A 17,241-nucleotide genomic window follows, 5' to 3' on the forward strand; every position below is an offset into this window, starting at 1 on the left:
CTGAAAAAAATGGGCAGAAGATCTAAATAGACATTTCTCCAAAGAAGACATACAGATGGCCAGCAAAAAACATGAAAAGATGATCAACATCACTAATTATTAGAGAAATGTAAATTAAAACAACAATGAGATATCACCTCACACCAGTCAGAATCAGATCAGATCAGATCAGTTGCTCAGTCGTGTCCGACTCTTTGTGACCCCATGAATCGCAGCACGTCAGGCCTCCCTGTCCATCGCCAACTCCCAGAGTTCACTGAGACGCACGTCCATCGAGTCAGTGATGCCATCCAGCCATCTCATCCTCTGTCGTCCCCTTCTCCTCAATCAGAATGGCCACCATCAAAAACTCTATAAACAATAAATGGTGGAAAGGATGTGGAGAGAAAGGAACCCTCCAACAATTGGTGGGAATGTAAGTTGGTACAGCCTCTATGGAGATCAATACGGAGTTTCCTCAAAAAGCTAAAACTAGAACTACAACATGTCCCAGCAATCCCACCTCTGGGTATATACCTGGAGAAAACCATACTTCAGGAATGTACATGAACTCCAATGTTCACTGCAGAAGTGTTCACAAAAGCCAGGACATGGAAACAGCCTAAATGTCCATCAACAGAGGAATGGGCAAAGAAGATGTAGTATATATATGTACAATGGATTATTAGCCATTAGTCAGAGATGTGGATAGACATAGAGACTGTCCTAGAGAGTGAAATAAGTCAGAAAGAGGAAAAAAATATCATAAAATATCACTTAAATGTGAAATCTAGAAAGATGGTACAAATGAACTTATTTGCAAATCAGAAATAGAGGCATATGTAGAAAACAAATGTATGGATACCAAAAGTGGGAAGGGGAAGGTGGGATGAATTGGGAGATTGGGACTGACATATATAAGCTGAAAATGAAAGTGGCTCAGTTGGATCCGACTCTTTGCAACCCCATGGACTATACAGTCCATAGAATACTCCAGGCCAGAATACTGGAGTGGGTGGCTGTTCCCTTCTCCAGCAAATCTTCCCTACCCAGGTATGGAACTGGGACCTCCCACATTACAGGTGGATTCTTTACCAACTGAGCTATCAGGGAAGTACTACTATATATAAAATAGATGACTAATGAGAACCTGCCGTATAGCACAGGGAACTCTATTCAATGCTCTTTGGTGACTTAAATAGGAACAAAATGTAAAAAGCAGGGATATATGAATATGTATAACTGATTCACATTGTTGTACAATGGAAATGAACATAACATTGTAAAGCAACTATGCTTCAGTAAAAATTGAAAGAAAAGAACTAGTGCTAAAATTCTGGAAATGGTTGGGCATGACATATTTAAATTGCCCAAATGGCATAGACTGAAAGATGCCACTCTTGGAATTGGATGTCCAGTCTGAAGCAGAGAAGGCTCTAGAAGGAAAGACTGCATGAGGGTGTTTTGAGGATATTCAGTGCAGCTGGAGAAGTGGACAATGGATAATGGGGCTAGTGTTGTATTGCAAGTGGCAGCAAAAGCAAGTAGCATGAAGTGGCAGGGTGTGCTGAAAGGAAAGAGATGGAATGTGGGCAGAGGAATCAAGGAGCAGGCATGAACTGGAAATGAGCAATCAGCCTCAGGAAATCTAAGTAAAATGGGGCTGGGCAGGAATTCATCTCTAAAAATCTGTTCCCAAGTCAGGAAAAGGATGGGAATGTATGGACCAACAAAAGACAGATCCCAGTTCTAGAGGGTCTGAAAACACAAGGCAAATTTTCAAACTGAACTTGGGCACAAGGAGAGACAGAAATATATTGTCCCAGAATTTTCCTCGTATAACACACAAAAACAATTCAAAGAAGATCAGAGGCTAAAATGGAAACTAAAACTATAAGTTCTAGAAAATAAACACACAAAAAATTTCATAAACTTAGGTCAACAAAAAATTACTAGATAAAACACAAAAATGATTCATAACAAAAGAAAAACATGAGAAGTTGGATTTCATTACAACTTTGTACTGCTCTTCAAAATACCATTAAGAAAATGAAATTGCAAGCAGCAATTCATAATATGTATATTTGAGAAATGAACTGAATTCAGAATGACACAGAAGTTCTTCCCAGGTAGCGGGCTTCCCAGATGAAGCTAGTGGTAAAGAATCTGCCTGCCAATGCAGGAGACACAGGCTCAATTCCTGGGTCTGGAAGATGCCCTGGAGGAAGGCATGGCAACCCACTCCAGTATTCTTGCCTGGAGAATCCCATGGACAGAGGAGCCTGGCAGGCTACAGTCCATGAGCGCGTGTGTGAGTGCACACACACACACACACACATACTTCTTATGGTAGCCGTTCCCTTTTCCAGGGGATCTTCCCATTCCAGGGATTGAACCTGAGTCTCTTGCACTGCAGGTGGATTTTTTACCAGCTGAGCTACTAGGGAAATCCCTAATAAGAAGACAAACAATCTGATAAAAAATTTACAAAACTGTAACTAAAACTTCAGAAAAGAATATATACCCATGGCCAATGAGCACATGAAAGGATATTCAAATAATTATATATCAAAGAGATGAAGTTTAAAAACAATAAATTATAACTGCACACCCACTAGAAACAGCTGAACTTTTAAGATTATTGGGTTTGTATGCATGTATTTAGAGGGATTTAATGGCAAAACTAATTTATGACTTATATAGAAGAATGTCCAAAAAGAGCTAAGAAATCTTTTAGAAAGAATATTTAGGGAAAACTGCCTTACTGCACATTTATTTGTACTTACCACAAAACTACGTGATCACAATAGTATGACATTGGTACAAACAAGAAAAGTATGAGTAAAATAGACTAAAATACTCTGGAAAGAGATCCAAGTATATAAATGAAACTTTATATCCAAAAAGGAAAATTCCAAGGGGGCAGGAAAAGAGTAATCTAACTATATTTAAACAAATCTTTCTAGCAAATTGACTCCATTCAACTATTCAAAAATAAAAATTAGGATTGAGTTTTCTGTACTTTAAAAAAAAAGGTCCTTATTGATACATTTATGTCTTTTTGGTAGCATGAATATAGAAAAAGGTGGGGAATAACAGAATGGAGGATGTTTTTACTGATTACTTAAAGGGGTGGAACTGGAGGGAGTTGCGAGAGGAATATTAAATTGTTACTAATTATAACATTAGTATAATGTTACTATGCATATTTACTATATTATTAATAAAAATATGAATATACTTTTGGATTTCATTTGTTATTGTTAGCATGATTAAAATTTGAAACCTAAACTTAGAAAAGATCCAGCACTTTGCCTATTGTATCAATAAGGATATATTATTGTTTTAAGAAAAAATGAAATGTAAAGTCCAAATGTATCTGTGAAAATTCAAGCCTATATTTGCCTTTTTCCCTGGCTTTTCCCCTCCTTTCCTTTCCTTCTTTCCTTTCTTCTTAAAATAAGGAAACATATTTCAGTTAATCTTTGACACCAGGGTTGTAATCAGAATGTTTTAGTAATTGTTTTTGCTAATTATTGTCCTCCATAGTGAAAATATATAAAATACTTAAAGCCAACAGATCACAGCCTAGGTGAAGAAGTTTGGGATTCCAAGAGAATGGAATAAGTGACTGGTGATGGTAAAGCTTTGAATGGAAGTAGGCAGCACTCAGTGATCTAGGATTCTACACTGTATGCTGGGGGATTTGCACTTGATTCTCAGCTTGATGGGGAGCTGGAAGGTTTTGAGCTGTTCAGGAACATGGTGAGACAGGTAACTCTAGGGCTTGTGTGTAGAAAGAACCTGGTGAAACAAAGTAAATCCCCTGATGTGTGGACCTGAAAATCCCTTCTCCTGGCATACTCAATTCCGCTTTAATTCCAAAATGATACAAGTGTAATTCTGAAACAGTTCCATATGCCAGCAATCTATTTCTACTATGACTCAGAGATCCCTGTAGTTTAGTGCTTTTTTGCCCAAGAGAAATTGAGTTTCTTTTGGACTGTTGAAAGCATTTATACCTTCCTAAATGGAATTATGTTACCAAAGACATAATTGATAGTACTTCCTGTCCCACACTTAAATGTGTCTCAGTTCACAAGTACAAATATTATTATAAAACATAACTCCAAAAGCTCCACAATTAAGTTCCAAATCCTTTATGTATTTGTTTATCAATTATATATGGGTAATATTGCCTCTGTCCTTTATAGAGTCCCAGCTACCAAATGGAGGCACTGATTTTTTATAAAACTATTTGAGAAGCCTCTAGAACAATTCAGACCTCTTTAGGGTCCACAGTAGAAGTTTCTCTTGCAAAATCAGTGTCTGGTTTTCCTTTCTTTATAGGCATAAAATAAAAAATTACACTTTCCAGCCCTACTACTGTGAGGTGGGGCCATGTGACTGGTTGTCATCAAAGGACTAAAATAAATGGAAGTGGCACATGTCACTTCTGGGAAGAAACACAGGGAAGGGACGTGTGAGGTCTCCATGCTATCTTTTCTTTGCCCTCGTAACCAAGAAGGCCATGTTTTGTTTTGTTTTGTTTTGTTTTGTTATGTTAGCCTGGATCCCTGAGTGACTGTGAGTAACAAACCCCTCTACTCCTCTCCTTCCCCAAAGTGCATTGCATATATACTCAAGACCAAGAAATAAACATTGATATTCTAAGTTACTGATATACTAGGCTTCATTTGTTACTGCAGCATTCCTGGCTTATGCTATCTAATAGTTTCAAATACTCCTCTGAGAATCAGGTGACTACTCTGTACTCTGGCCTCAACTAGATGCATATTCAAATAGTATTTTAAATAAAGAATATGACTAAGTCTCTTATTTAAGCCCCATCACAGATGGATATCAAAGAATATTTAGCTCTTTCCCAGTATACAAAGTGATTGTGTGTGTGTGTATGTGTGTGCGTGTGTAGAAATACTTATTATTTGTTTTATAATGGTTTAGAAGTTATCCGATTTTGGAGCTTAAAGTTGGTGAGTTGATATAGGAAAATCAGTTAAGTCATTCTTACGTTGCGCATCAAAACAAGACTCAGTCTGTCATTCAGCACACTAACTCTAGTTAAAGCAAAGGAGTAGCTTACTGCCCAGGGACAAGAAGGATACAGCTCAGTATTTGCTAAATGGATAGGTTTGTACACTGGAGGATGGAGTTGTAGAGGTGTCTGCTTTCCCTGGGGGACTGAAGTTGTGAATTGAAAAGAACCCTTTGCCATTCTGACTTGCTTACTTCAGAGAAAGTGTACAAGTTTGTTTCTCAGAAAGAAAAAAAGAAAAAGGAATATTCTCAAGTCATGTAGAAAGACCTTCTTAACATCCAAGGGCTCTTCTGAGAAACTGTTGGTGAAGGAAATAAAAAAGTATCAAAACCCTCCAGACATATTAAACATTGAGAGGTAGAAGTGTTTTGTTAGAATGTTTTTGATTTACCAAACTAAACCCTTCACATTTAAATCATAATGTTTGAAGTGTTCGCTAAATAAATCAGTCACTCCCATTGTGTTTTCAGGCAACTTCATGGACTAAGGCTAGTTCCTGGGTAATATGAGAAGACAGCATCTGTCTCCTGTGCTTGGCCTCATTCCAGCTTGTCTCTCCTTTTTGGCCCTCTATATCCTCATTTCCAGCTTTCCCCATCTCCGCCCTGTCTTTCCTCTGCAGCTCCTATGGCTGCTGACCATACTACCTGGTGGAGTGTAGATGAATGCTTGGTTAGCCAGGGCAGGTCAGAGCTTCAGACCTTCTACTATTCTTCCCATCATCTACTGAAATACAAAGTTTAGTTTTTAGTCTTTGGGGCTAGTCTACTTGTATATGTCAGAGGTGAGAACCTCTTGATCTAAGAAAATGGTAGCTTCTTAAAATCAAAGCAACAACACAAGGATGTTGGTGGTCACTTACATTCAACTGAAAAATACAGTATGTGCATTCGGTAGTGTGTGTTGTCTGTTCCAAAGTCATTAGCATGAAAGATACAATTCACCTTGCTTGCTAGCAAAGAAAATGACAAGAACAGAGGAAAGTTTGTGGGGAAATGAACAAGATGGCACGAGTCACCTCTCTCATGCAGTCTCAGCCCATGCTCTGTAAACTATGGCTTTGCTTGGTTATATAATGTCTAAAATCACTTACAGCACTGCCCATGTGCATCACAGGTACTCGCTTGGTCACAGGTTGTGTGGTTTGGTTTATATCTGTATGAGCTTCACCCTGAAAGCCCTGGTTGCTGCTGCTTTGGGGCTGTACTAGAAAGGCATCATGGTTATGTTAGATGAGGTTATGTTTTGACTCTGTTTTAGCTGTGTTAGGTTATGTTATGGCTGTGTTATGGCTGCCGTGCCAGCCAGGAGAGAATAAACTACATCTGTAGTTCCTATGGCTCCTAGAGTCTCCTTCCAGCCTCTTAGTTCGCACCTTGCCTATCCTGGGCTCAGCAAACTGTGCAAACAGCAAGACAACTGGCATCATGAACAGGATCAGCAATATAAATGTTTCTTGGAGAAATGAAGAGGTGAAATGAAAACATTTAGTTTACGTGTGAGACCACTCAGAGGGGATAACATGGTTGTCTTCAGAAGAGCTGACGTGTAAAAGATGAAACAGTTCTGTTTTCTGAATCCGTCTGCAATGCAGGAGACTGTGGTTTGATTCCTAGGTCAGGAAGATCCCCTGGAGAAGAGATAGGCTACCCACACCAGTATTCTTGAGTTTCCCTGGTGGCTCAGACTGTAAAGAATCAACCTGCAATGTGGGAGACCTGGGTTTGATCTCTCTGTTGGGAAGATCCCCTGGAGGAGGGCATGGCAACCCACTCCAGTATTTCTGCCTGGAGAATCCCCATGGACAGGGGAGCCTGGCAGGCTGTAGTCCATGGGGTCACAAAGAGTCAGACACGACTGAGCGACTAAGCACAAAAGGCAGAACTAGGGCCACCAGTGGAAAGCATGTGTGAAGACAGGAAAGTTTAGATCAATACAAGGATAATTTTTGTTGTTGCAAAAATTAGCATCAGATTTCAATAAAGATTATAAATAACTTTAAACTTACAGTGTGAAAGTAACAAAAATCATTGCATAAAACTGTAAAATAGTACATCAAAAAGAAATAACAAATAAGGAACTATAAGAACAATAGCTAGCACTTTTATTTTTTGTGTTGCCATTTGTCCAGCATAAATGATAGAGACTCATTTATATTAATTCCAACAAACCCCCCAAATCCCAAGTAATAGAAGATTCCATTATCTTCATGGTCTTTGTCGAAGTTAAGAAAGGTTAAGATAAACTTCCACAGTTACCCAGTAGTTACAGAAACTGGGATTTTGAAGCAAGGCAGTCTAGCCCCAGAGTCCATATTTTTACCTACATTGTAGTCAAGAGAAAGAAATAAACTGAAATTTATGGGAGAAAACAAAAGGAAAGGTGATAGGAACAAGGTGATTGGTCTACAAAGTTGAAGTAATAAGATAAAATACAAATGTCAGCAAATAAACATAAACAGAGGGTCATAACTACTCAGATCTATAGGACTCAGTTGATAAAGTGTCCTGGTAAAGATATTTAAAATATCTCTCATTCAAAAAAAAAAAAGATTGAATTGAAAGAGAAAGAATAGAAACAAGTAAAACATGCTTGTTCCTTAGATCTGCAAAGTGACGAGGAAACAAAGCACACTTAGGTAAGAATAAAAGAACATAACTGCAAATTGTCTGGCCAGGAAGAAAAAAAGATCTGAATGGTGCATATTAGAGAGGCAAAAAGATGCATGTCTAGACATCAGTTGGCAGACTTTCTCCGATAAAAGACAATGAACCAACAGATTCTTGACTTGCTAAATACACAGAGGTAGACGAAATAGTGAGATTAAGGTTTACTCTAGTTCTAATTTTGGTCAAGGAAAACTTACAGAGGATATGGAAGTGGAAGGATCCTTGCAAGAAAGTGGATTTGTAGTATCAAAGGAAGTTAACACTAGGTATCATCAGCTATTGCCTAGGCTTCAGGAAAAGGAGATTTAGAGTTAACCTTAATAATAACACAAAGTATTGCTTTTACCACTTACCTCATAATGCTACAATCTTAGAATATTTTACATCTACTTACCAACTTTCATGTTATTATTTTCATGAATTTTAGTGCAATAGATTTTTTAACTCCATGGCATAATATCATATAGTCTATCCCTGACTTACAATGGTTCTACTTATGATTTTTTGACTTTATAATGATCCAAAAGCAATGTGCATTCAGAAGAAATCATACTTCAAATTCTAAATTTTGATCTTTTTCTGAACTAGCAACATGCTTCATGATATTCTCATGATGCTGGGAGGTGAATCTTAGCTCCCAGTCAGCCACATGATTCAGGAGAGCAAATAATTAATACACATACAACCATTCTGTACACATACAGCCTTTCTGTTTCTCACTTTCAGTAGAGTATTCAATGAACTTCATGAGCTATTCAGTACTTTATTATAAACTAGGCTTTGTGTTAGATAATTTTGCCCAACTATAAGCTAATGCAAGTGTTTTGAGTATATTTAAGGTAGGCTAGGCTAAGCCGTGATGTTCAATGGGTATATTAAGTGCATTTTCAACTTATTCTATTTTCAGCTTATGATGGGTTTACAGGAACATATCCTCATTTTAAGTCAAGATCTGTATTGCTTTATATGATCAATTTCCTTGATATTCATCTATGTATTTATTCTTCCTCATGCTCTTTCTTCCTACTGACATTTCTGTTTTCATCTAGGCTCATTCCCCTCTGCCTATAGAATGACTTTTATTGTTTTTGTTTGTTTAGACAGTCTGTAGATGACAGGATAACTCAGAAGCCATTACCAGGATGTTTTCCTTGGGTATAGAAATCAAATTTGGCAGTTTTCTTTCAGCACTTTAAATAAGTGATTCAACTCTCTTCTGTCTTTTTATCACTCCTAGTGGGAAGTCAGCTGGCAATGTGTGTTCTTTGAAGGTTAAGTGTCTCTTCTTTTCTGTCACCTTTAAGATTTTCTCCGGTTCTTCGATTTTCAGCCAGTTTGACTATGATGTGCCTGGTATGATTTTTCAAATTTTTACTGCCTGGGGTTCTCTAAGCTTCTTGAGTCTCTGGTTTGAGATTTTTCCATCAATTATGGGAAATTATTTACCCTTGTCTGCTTAAAAATTGCTTCTGTCTCAGTCTATATCATTTTTCCTTTTCTGAATCCAATTACACAACATTCTTCCCTGGCTTCCCTGGTGGCTCAGACAGTAAAGCATCTGCCTGCAATGCGGGAGATCCAGGTTCGATCCCTGGGTTGGAAAGATTCCCTGGAGAAGGAAATGGCAACCCACTCAAGTACCCTCGCCTGGAAAATCCCATGGACAGAGGAGCCTGATAAGCTACAATCCATGGGGTCGCAAAGAGTCAGACACGACTGAGCGACTTCACTTTTCTATACAACATTAGAATTTTATTATCATGTTGTACCCAATTATTGGATTTCCCTGGTGGCTCAGATGGTTAAGAATCCACCTGCAATGAAGGGGACTCAGGTTTGATCCCTGAGTAGGGAAGAGCCCCGGGAGAAGGAAATGGCATTCCATTCCTCCATTCCAGTATTTTTGCCTGGGGAATTCCATGGACAGAGGAGCCTGGTGGGCTACAGTTCATGGGTTGCAAAGATTATTACATTTTTGCTCATCTTTCTTCTTCATAATCTTTCTCTCTGTGTACTTCATTGCATATTTTCTATTTATCTACTATCCAGCTTAGCAGTCTTCCAGTGTATCCCACCTATTATCAAATGCGTTCACTAAATTCTTAATGAAAATATTGTATTTTTTAGTTCTAGTGTTAGGGGAAGCATACTGATTGAAACCGTCCACCCTGGCCAGGCACCATAGTAAGCATTTTCATGAGTTGTTTTACCACAGGAGGTCCTGGTAAGGAACACAGAACTAATAAGCTACCACCAACCGGAAGAATTCAGGAAAGGTCAAAAGGAGACACCACATGTCTGACCACTTCCCAGAATCCTTCTTTCTGGCATCCACCTTGGCTGAACAAGGCGTGCACCACCAGGAAGGACTCTGAGTCAGAATGATTGGCTAAGGACAACCCGGAAACTAATCCCATCACCATAAAACCTGAGACTGCAAGCCATGTGGCAGAGCAGTTCTCCTGGGTTCCCTTATTACCCTACTGCTCTTCACCCGGGTCCCCTTTCCCAATAAAATCTCTTGCTTTGTCTGTGCATGTGTCTCCTCAGACAATTCATTTCTGAGTGTTAGACAAGAGCCCAGTTTCGGGCCCTGGAAGGGGTCCCCCTTCCTGCAACACTAGGATGTGCATTGGTTCTCTCATAGATTTCAATTCTGTGAAATCTTTTATCTTTTCATGTATTTTCTTCATCTTTTTCTCTGTTTTATTAACATATTAATCATGGTTATTTTCAAGGTCATGTCTGCTAACCACAAATTCTGAATCACTTTTGGGTAGGTTCCCATTGTCTATTTTTTTTTTTTTTCTATTGGCTATTAACCAAATGTTCTTGCCTTATCTCATGTCAAGTATTTTAAATTTATTGAGTACAAAAGAACTATAGTTTCCAGATGATATTATCTTCCCCCAGATGGGGTTTAACCTTTCCTCTGGTAGACAGAGAAAGCATATCATATATCACCATAATCCAATCAGGGATTAAGCTGGGTCAGGCCTGGGTCACAGATTTGGTAAGCTTCTGTCTTATTCAGGTTCATCACTGTTCCTAAGACACTGGTACTTGCCTCCAGGACTTCCACTGACAGTCTGGTGGTCTTTAACTCTTTCACCTTGAAATTCTGCAGGTGACTTAGTTCAAGCATCCTTTCACAGGGGTCATTGTTTCATGAGATTGTGGAAGATTTCATTCTGTTTTCCGGGGCTTTGGGTTAGCTTCCCAAGTAGATTAAAATTAAATATATATCTTGTGTAGGTAAACACCATATGTTTGAGACCTTTCATTTTTCCAGTATTGTCCTAATAACAGCAAGTGAGTTATAAAAGTTTTGTTACCTTCTTTTCTACCTCAGTGGCCCTCTAGCTGAACCAAACCATAATATTCAGGCTTACCCCATGCCCAGAAAGAGAAAATACTTGCAATAAAAATACTCTGCTGATCCTCAGATCATAACTGAGTGGTCTGTTTTAAGCCAGTAACCACCTTTTCCTTTGACTTTCATTATACTGTAAATATCTGGATTTCCTCCCAACCCTCTGGCTGTTCTGATTTTTCTATTTGTAGTCCTTTTTTCTGATCTATTTTTAAACGTTTGTGTTCGTCTGTGTTTGATATTCATATGTCTAGTACTCAGCACAAACATTTTACCTCCAGGCTTTAGTATATGTCCATCTGATTAGAGCAATGATTTATATTTTTTAAAGTGGAAGAAAGATATAAACCCATCAGTGAGTATAAAGGAGTGGCATAACCCTGTGTTAAGAATAGAAACAGGAAGGCTGACATCCAAACTATACCAGCCCTTTTTAAGAAGGGGAAAAAGAACAAAGAGAATAAAATCAGCACCTGGGGTGGATCAGTAGCATGTTATGAGATTCTGAATGGCAGAGTGTGGGGAACCTATAAGCTAATTGTACTTTTTTCCTACCTTCTTTAGTGTTCTTCAATCAGTTAATGGTAGAATAATTATAATCAACAAGGACTGGAAGTTTCAGATAAGAGTTTAAAGGGGGTGCATGTTCTGTGTACAGATTTAAAAAAAAAAGCTGTTAAATGGAGCTTCAAAGTATATAGTTGGAAAAATGCTTAATTTTGCTTATTTCAGAATATTCCAAAACTGTTGATTAAAAAGATATCTTTTTTTGATGTCTATTCCCTTGTCAAGTATAGATATATAGCATAAATACCTTCAAGATACAGTTAAACAAGTAAATATTCACTGCTGAGTCTTGGTATCTGGAATAACAATGCACTGTATTAATATCAAATATTCCCTGAACATTTATCAGCCAAGGGAAGGGGCAATGCCCCAGAGTTATACTCATTACAAGAAGAAATCTAGCCTAAGACCAAGATTAAACATGGATAACCCAGAAAAGAATAAAAAGCAATACATGGATAACTGGTCTTTGAGTATGCAGTTAATAAAATTTAAGAGCATAGATCTCACAAATTTTTAATTACAATAACCAGCATTTAATAAGGAGCTACTATGTGCTCCTTAACAGCCTTAGAAGGTAAGTATCATTTCAACTGTTTCAGAGAAGAAACTAAGGCTTAGAGACTACAGTATAAGATCAAGGTCTAGAATCCAGGCTGCGGGAGTTAGAATCCTGAATATACCACTGGTTGGCTCTACAAACTTGGGCAAGTTACTTAAACTCCCTGATTCAGTTTCCTGCATGAAAAATGGAGATAATGATGGGAATGTATTTCAGGGTAAAGTAGCTGGCACGTAGTCAGTGTCTATATGTCATGACATTGAGCAACTCACTCAGTAATAGCTTGCCTAAGGTCACACAACTAAGAAGTGGCAGATCCTGGATTTCTGTTCAGACTCCAAAGCTTGTATCTTAACTAAAATGCCCCAATGATTATCCCAAATCAGATTGTAGTCTTCCTGCTACATTTAGCTAACAATTAGTATGCATTTTATATTGTTTCACAAAACTCCCTAAAATAGTATCAACTGTTCTCATTGCTTATTGCTTATTGAGTACTTATGGCACAGAACCAGATACTTAACAAAGATCTGACAAGGCTCAGAAAAGAACTGTGTGGGTTTGTTGAGGATGAGTAGACAATCATGAACTCACAATCCCACAGGGATGAGATTTTATAAGGAAAGATATATTTAGAGGCGAGTCAATTGCCAATAAACAATTTGCTTCAAAGAAGAAAAAAAAAAGAGAAAAGGGCCACAAACTAAGAAATACAGCCTTTTTCTGTCTGCTTTCTCATCTCATTTATGCTGTCATCTATGATCTTGCTCTTCAGAGCAGCTGACATTTGTAAAATGATGCTGTTTATTTTTCTTTAAGCAGAAAATAGGAAAAATGTTACCACTATTGATTTAGCTGTGCTTTTGTTCCCCATGCAACATCACACCTGTGCCCAAACAGAGGTGTGTACTTTTACAGCATTTCCTGGAGTTATTTTTAAATTGGCCTTTCTTGTTCCAGAGCAAGTTGGCAGCAAACCCATGGTGGCATCAGGAAAAACAAAATTTCATAACTCTGTGTTGTCAGGTAACATTGACTGAATTCATAAATCACATTATGAAGAAACCTTGGACCTGAAACGCTGCTATAAGCCAGTCTGCATTTATAAGCATCAAAGACCACAACTCTGGAGACCTGTCATTGTAATCAAGATAAGACAATGGAACATGGTTCCTGGGCTGGGTTGCCTTCAGTTCCAAGCAGGAAGCACAGGAAATACCCTCCACGTTGACCTTGTCACATCTCATCTCAGAGTCCTATACTGGCTTCCCTGTCTACTGACTCAGACATAAATACTTCAGTCTTATTTGGAAAATTCTAGAAACTATAACCCCAAACTTATCTCCCACTACTTCATCTCATGAACCCTGTACTTGATATGCAAACTGAGCAACTTGTCGCTTTCCAAACAAGCTGCACATTTTCTTTTAAGCTGGTTTACACGTATTCACTGGACACTGCTATGGACACTGTGTTGGGTGATAGAGCCGTAACAAACCTGCACTCTGTAGAGTCTGGAGGAAACCCTGACTTTCATTACAAGTGTTTCAAGTTCTATGAAGAACAACAGGGCAGTCTAGGAGTTTATAACATAGAGAAGCAGTCTGGTATTGAGTATCAGGAAAGGTGCTTCAGTTCAGTTCAGTCACTCAGTCATGTCTGACTCTTTGCGACCCCATGAATTGCAGCACACCAGGCTTCCCTGTCCATCAGCAACTCCTGGAGTTCACTCAAACTCACTTCCATCAAGTTGGTGATGGCATCCAGCCATCTCATCCTCTGTCATCCCCTTTTACTCCTGCCCTCAATCCCTCCCAGCATCAGAGTCTTTTCCAATGAGTCAACTCTTCGCATGAGGTGGCCAAAATACTGGAGTTTCAGCTTTAGTATGTCAAGGCTGTATATTGTCACCCTGCTTATTTAACTTATATGCAGAGTACATCATGAGAAACGCTGGGCTGGAAGAAGCACAAGCTGGAATCATATGCAGATGACACCACCTTTATGGCAGAAAGTGAAGAGGAACTAAAAGCCTCTTGATGAAAGTGAAAGAGGAGAGTGAAAAAGTTGGCTTAAAGCTCAACATTCAGAAAACGAAGATCATGGCATCTGGTCCCATCACTTCATGGGAAATAGATGGGGAAACAGTGGAAACAGTGTCAGACTTTATTTTGGGGGGCTACGAAATCACTGCAGATGGTGATTGCAGCCATGAAATTAAAAGACGCTTACTCCTTGGAAGGAAAGTTATGACCAACCTAGATAGCATATTGAAAAGCAGAGACATTACTTTGCCTACAAAGGTCCGTCTAGTCAAGGCTATGGTTTTTCCAGTGGTCATGTATGGATGTGAGAGTTGGACTGTGAAGAAAGCTGAGCACCGAAGAATTGATTCTTTTGAACTGTGGTGTTGGAGAAGACTCTTGAGAGTCCCTTGGACAGCAAGGAGATCCAACCAGTCCATTCTAAAGGAGATCGGTCCTGGGTGTTCTTTGGAAGGAATGGTGCTAAAGCTGAAACTCCAGTACTTTGGCCAGGAAAAAAAATAAATTTCAGTTATAAGATTAATAAATTTGATAGATCTAATGTATAGCACTATAGTGTATAGTGACTATAGTTAATAGTAACAATGTAGTTAATAACAAAGTATTGTACACTTGAATTTTGGTAAGAGAGTAGATCTTACGTGCTCTCACCACACATGCCTACATGCACACAAAGATTAAAAAGTTTGACTGGAGGTGTGATTTCACCATGTACACACGTATTAAAGCATCCCATTGTACACCTTAAATATATTCAATGATGACTGGTCAATCATACCTCAGTTACGCTGTGATAAACAAATAAATAACAAAGAATTGACATTGCTATCTATTCTAGAGGCAAGATTGTGGATGAGTTGCCCCTTCTGGTACATTCTTTTATTGTCTGTTTTCCTAATTTTCTAATTCTTCCTAGGAAACAGTGAGTTGGCTGTTGTGGTCTGCAACATAAATGATTTACAGATCTATGAGGTTATTTTAAAATTCTTCATAGCTTTTAAGTGTATATTCAGAAAATGGAAAGTAAAGCAGTGTTTTAATACTGGTTGTGCACACTTTTCTCCTTTCAACTCCCTTCAATCTATTTCTTTGATTAACTGATTGGAAGAAATGGATCTGTTTCCAATCATTTACTACCATTTTGAAGTACAATCTTATATCTACATGGGAAATATAGAAAACCATGTTTACCTGGAATTACTCTGTCGCTATACTCCTATTCAAAAACTTCTACTGAACAACATAAAGTAATAGGTTTTGTTGCACCCAGAATCCTTGACATCAGTTGAGCCTGTGGATGCCTTAGCAACAGTAGCTTTGTAGTCATGGTAACAACCTTGTGCTTCAGAGGCAAAACCAATGAGCTTTAAGCATCACTTCATTCTAGCTAAGCTTCTCTGACCTTATCAGGGTGGAACAAGATCTGTGTGTTCTTTTGAGCGCACGTGCCCCTCAGCAGGGAAGGAAAATTGTGCATAATGTACCTGATTTAAATACCATACTTGGATTATTCAAACAAGTGAATCTTTATTCTGGTTTGATGGCTTAAATGACAATTTGTTTTTTTCAAAAAAACTAGATTGTTGATTTCAATTACCAAGGAGCATTGCTATGAAAGTAGAGCATATAACACGTATGTTGTGAATGTTGTGATTATTAAAATTTCAGAGGAGTAAAACACATCAATTCCTTCAATTACACCGATTAGAAAAGTCCAGGGGAGCTGGAAAATGATTTTCATCTGTTTTGCTGAATGTTTTCCTCTCATGCAAAATGGTAATAAGGAACAATATCATATTTCAAATTAATGTCATGCTGAGATTGCAGTAGCAAGAAACCAATCATAAACTCAATCTACACCTGGCCTACAATATCTTTGAAAGGCTTAAGACTCCCTCTGAATACATCCTTCCTAAAACTGGACTAATAAACTGTAGGTCTAAAAGCTTTATATTCAACTAGAGTGCCAGGGCTAAGCAATCCATTCATAAAACGTACATATAGAATTCCTCTTTCAATTAAGCTTTCCTATGAGGGTTGGACACGACTGAGTGAGTTCACTTTCACTTTTCACTTTTATGCATTGAAGAAGGAAATGGCAACCCACTCCAGTGTTCTTGCCTGGAGAATCCCAGGGATGGGGGAGCCTGGTAGGTTAACATCTGTGGAGTTGCACAGAGTCGGACATAACTGAAGCGACTTAGCAGCAGCAGCATACCCCTGTTTATGGATATATTATATATGATTGCATAACCTCATATCAAATGTGTAATAAAAAACCAAATGGGTTTCCCAACTGTATTTACTTAGCTCTTCTAGTTCACCTGAACTGTTTTGCACTGCATAGCATATTTCATATCAAAAGTATAGCTCAAATATCATTTTTTTGCATTTTGAAATACATTGATCTCTTTTTTTATGTCAATTTTTCATTCATTCTATTCTACTAGTGTTTCCATTTCAAGCCAGGATAAAGCAAAAGCTCCTCAAGGAAAATTATCCTTTATAAATTAGCTCTAGTTAGGTAAAATTTTAAGGCTTCTAAACTGTCCCAATTCACAGTAGGAACTCTACTTCATGGACTCGATTAATGTATATAAATGTCTGTTGTGTGAAATGCCATTGAAGGGACAAAGATTAACAAGAAATGGTTCTTGCTCTCAAGAAAGTTGCCAACAAGTCTTGACTGAAATGGGTTATCATCTTTGGCACTGTGTAGTCATCTTAACGCAATACTTTGAAGACATGAACTCTCCTTTCCTCATTTCCAACAAAACCTAAAGGAGAACTGTAGATTTATTCTTCATTGACTTTTGTGGGTTCATGTGTTTGTTTTGCTGTTTATATTTGGCTAACTCTAAGATCTGAAACATTTAAAGCCAGCTATTGTGTTTGAGGTACATTTCATTACCAGCATTTTGCAATCATGTCTGTGCTGTGGCTGAGAATTTATTTTTATCACCAGTTTACAAAATAACATCTTAAAT

This window comes from Bubalus bubalis, chromosome 19 (genome assembly GCF_019923935.1).
Source record: "Bubalus bubalis isolate 160015118507 breed Murrah chromosome 19, NDDB_SH_1, whole genome shotgun sequence".
NCBI classification, from domain to species: Eukaryota; Metazoa; Chordata; class Mammalia; order Artiodactyla; family Bovidae; genus Bubalus; species Bubalus bubalis.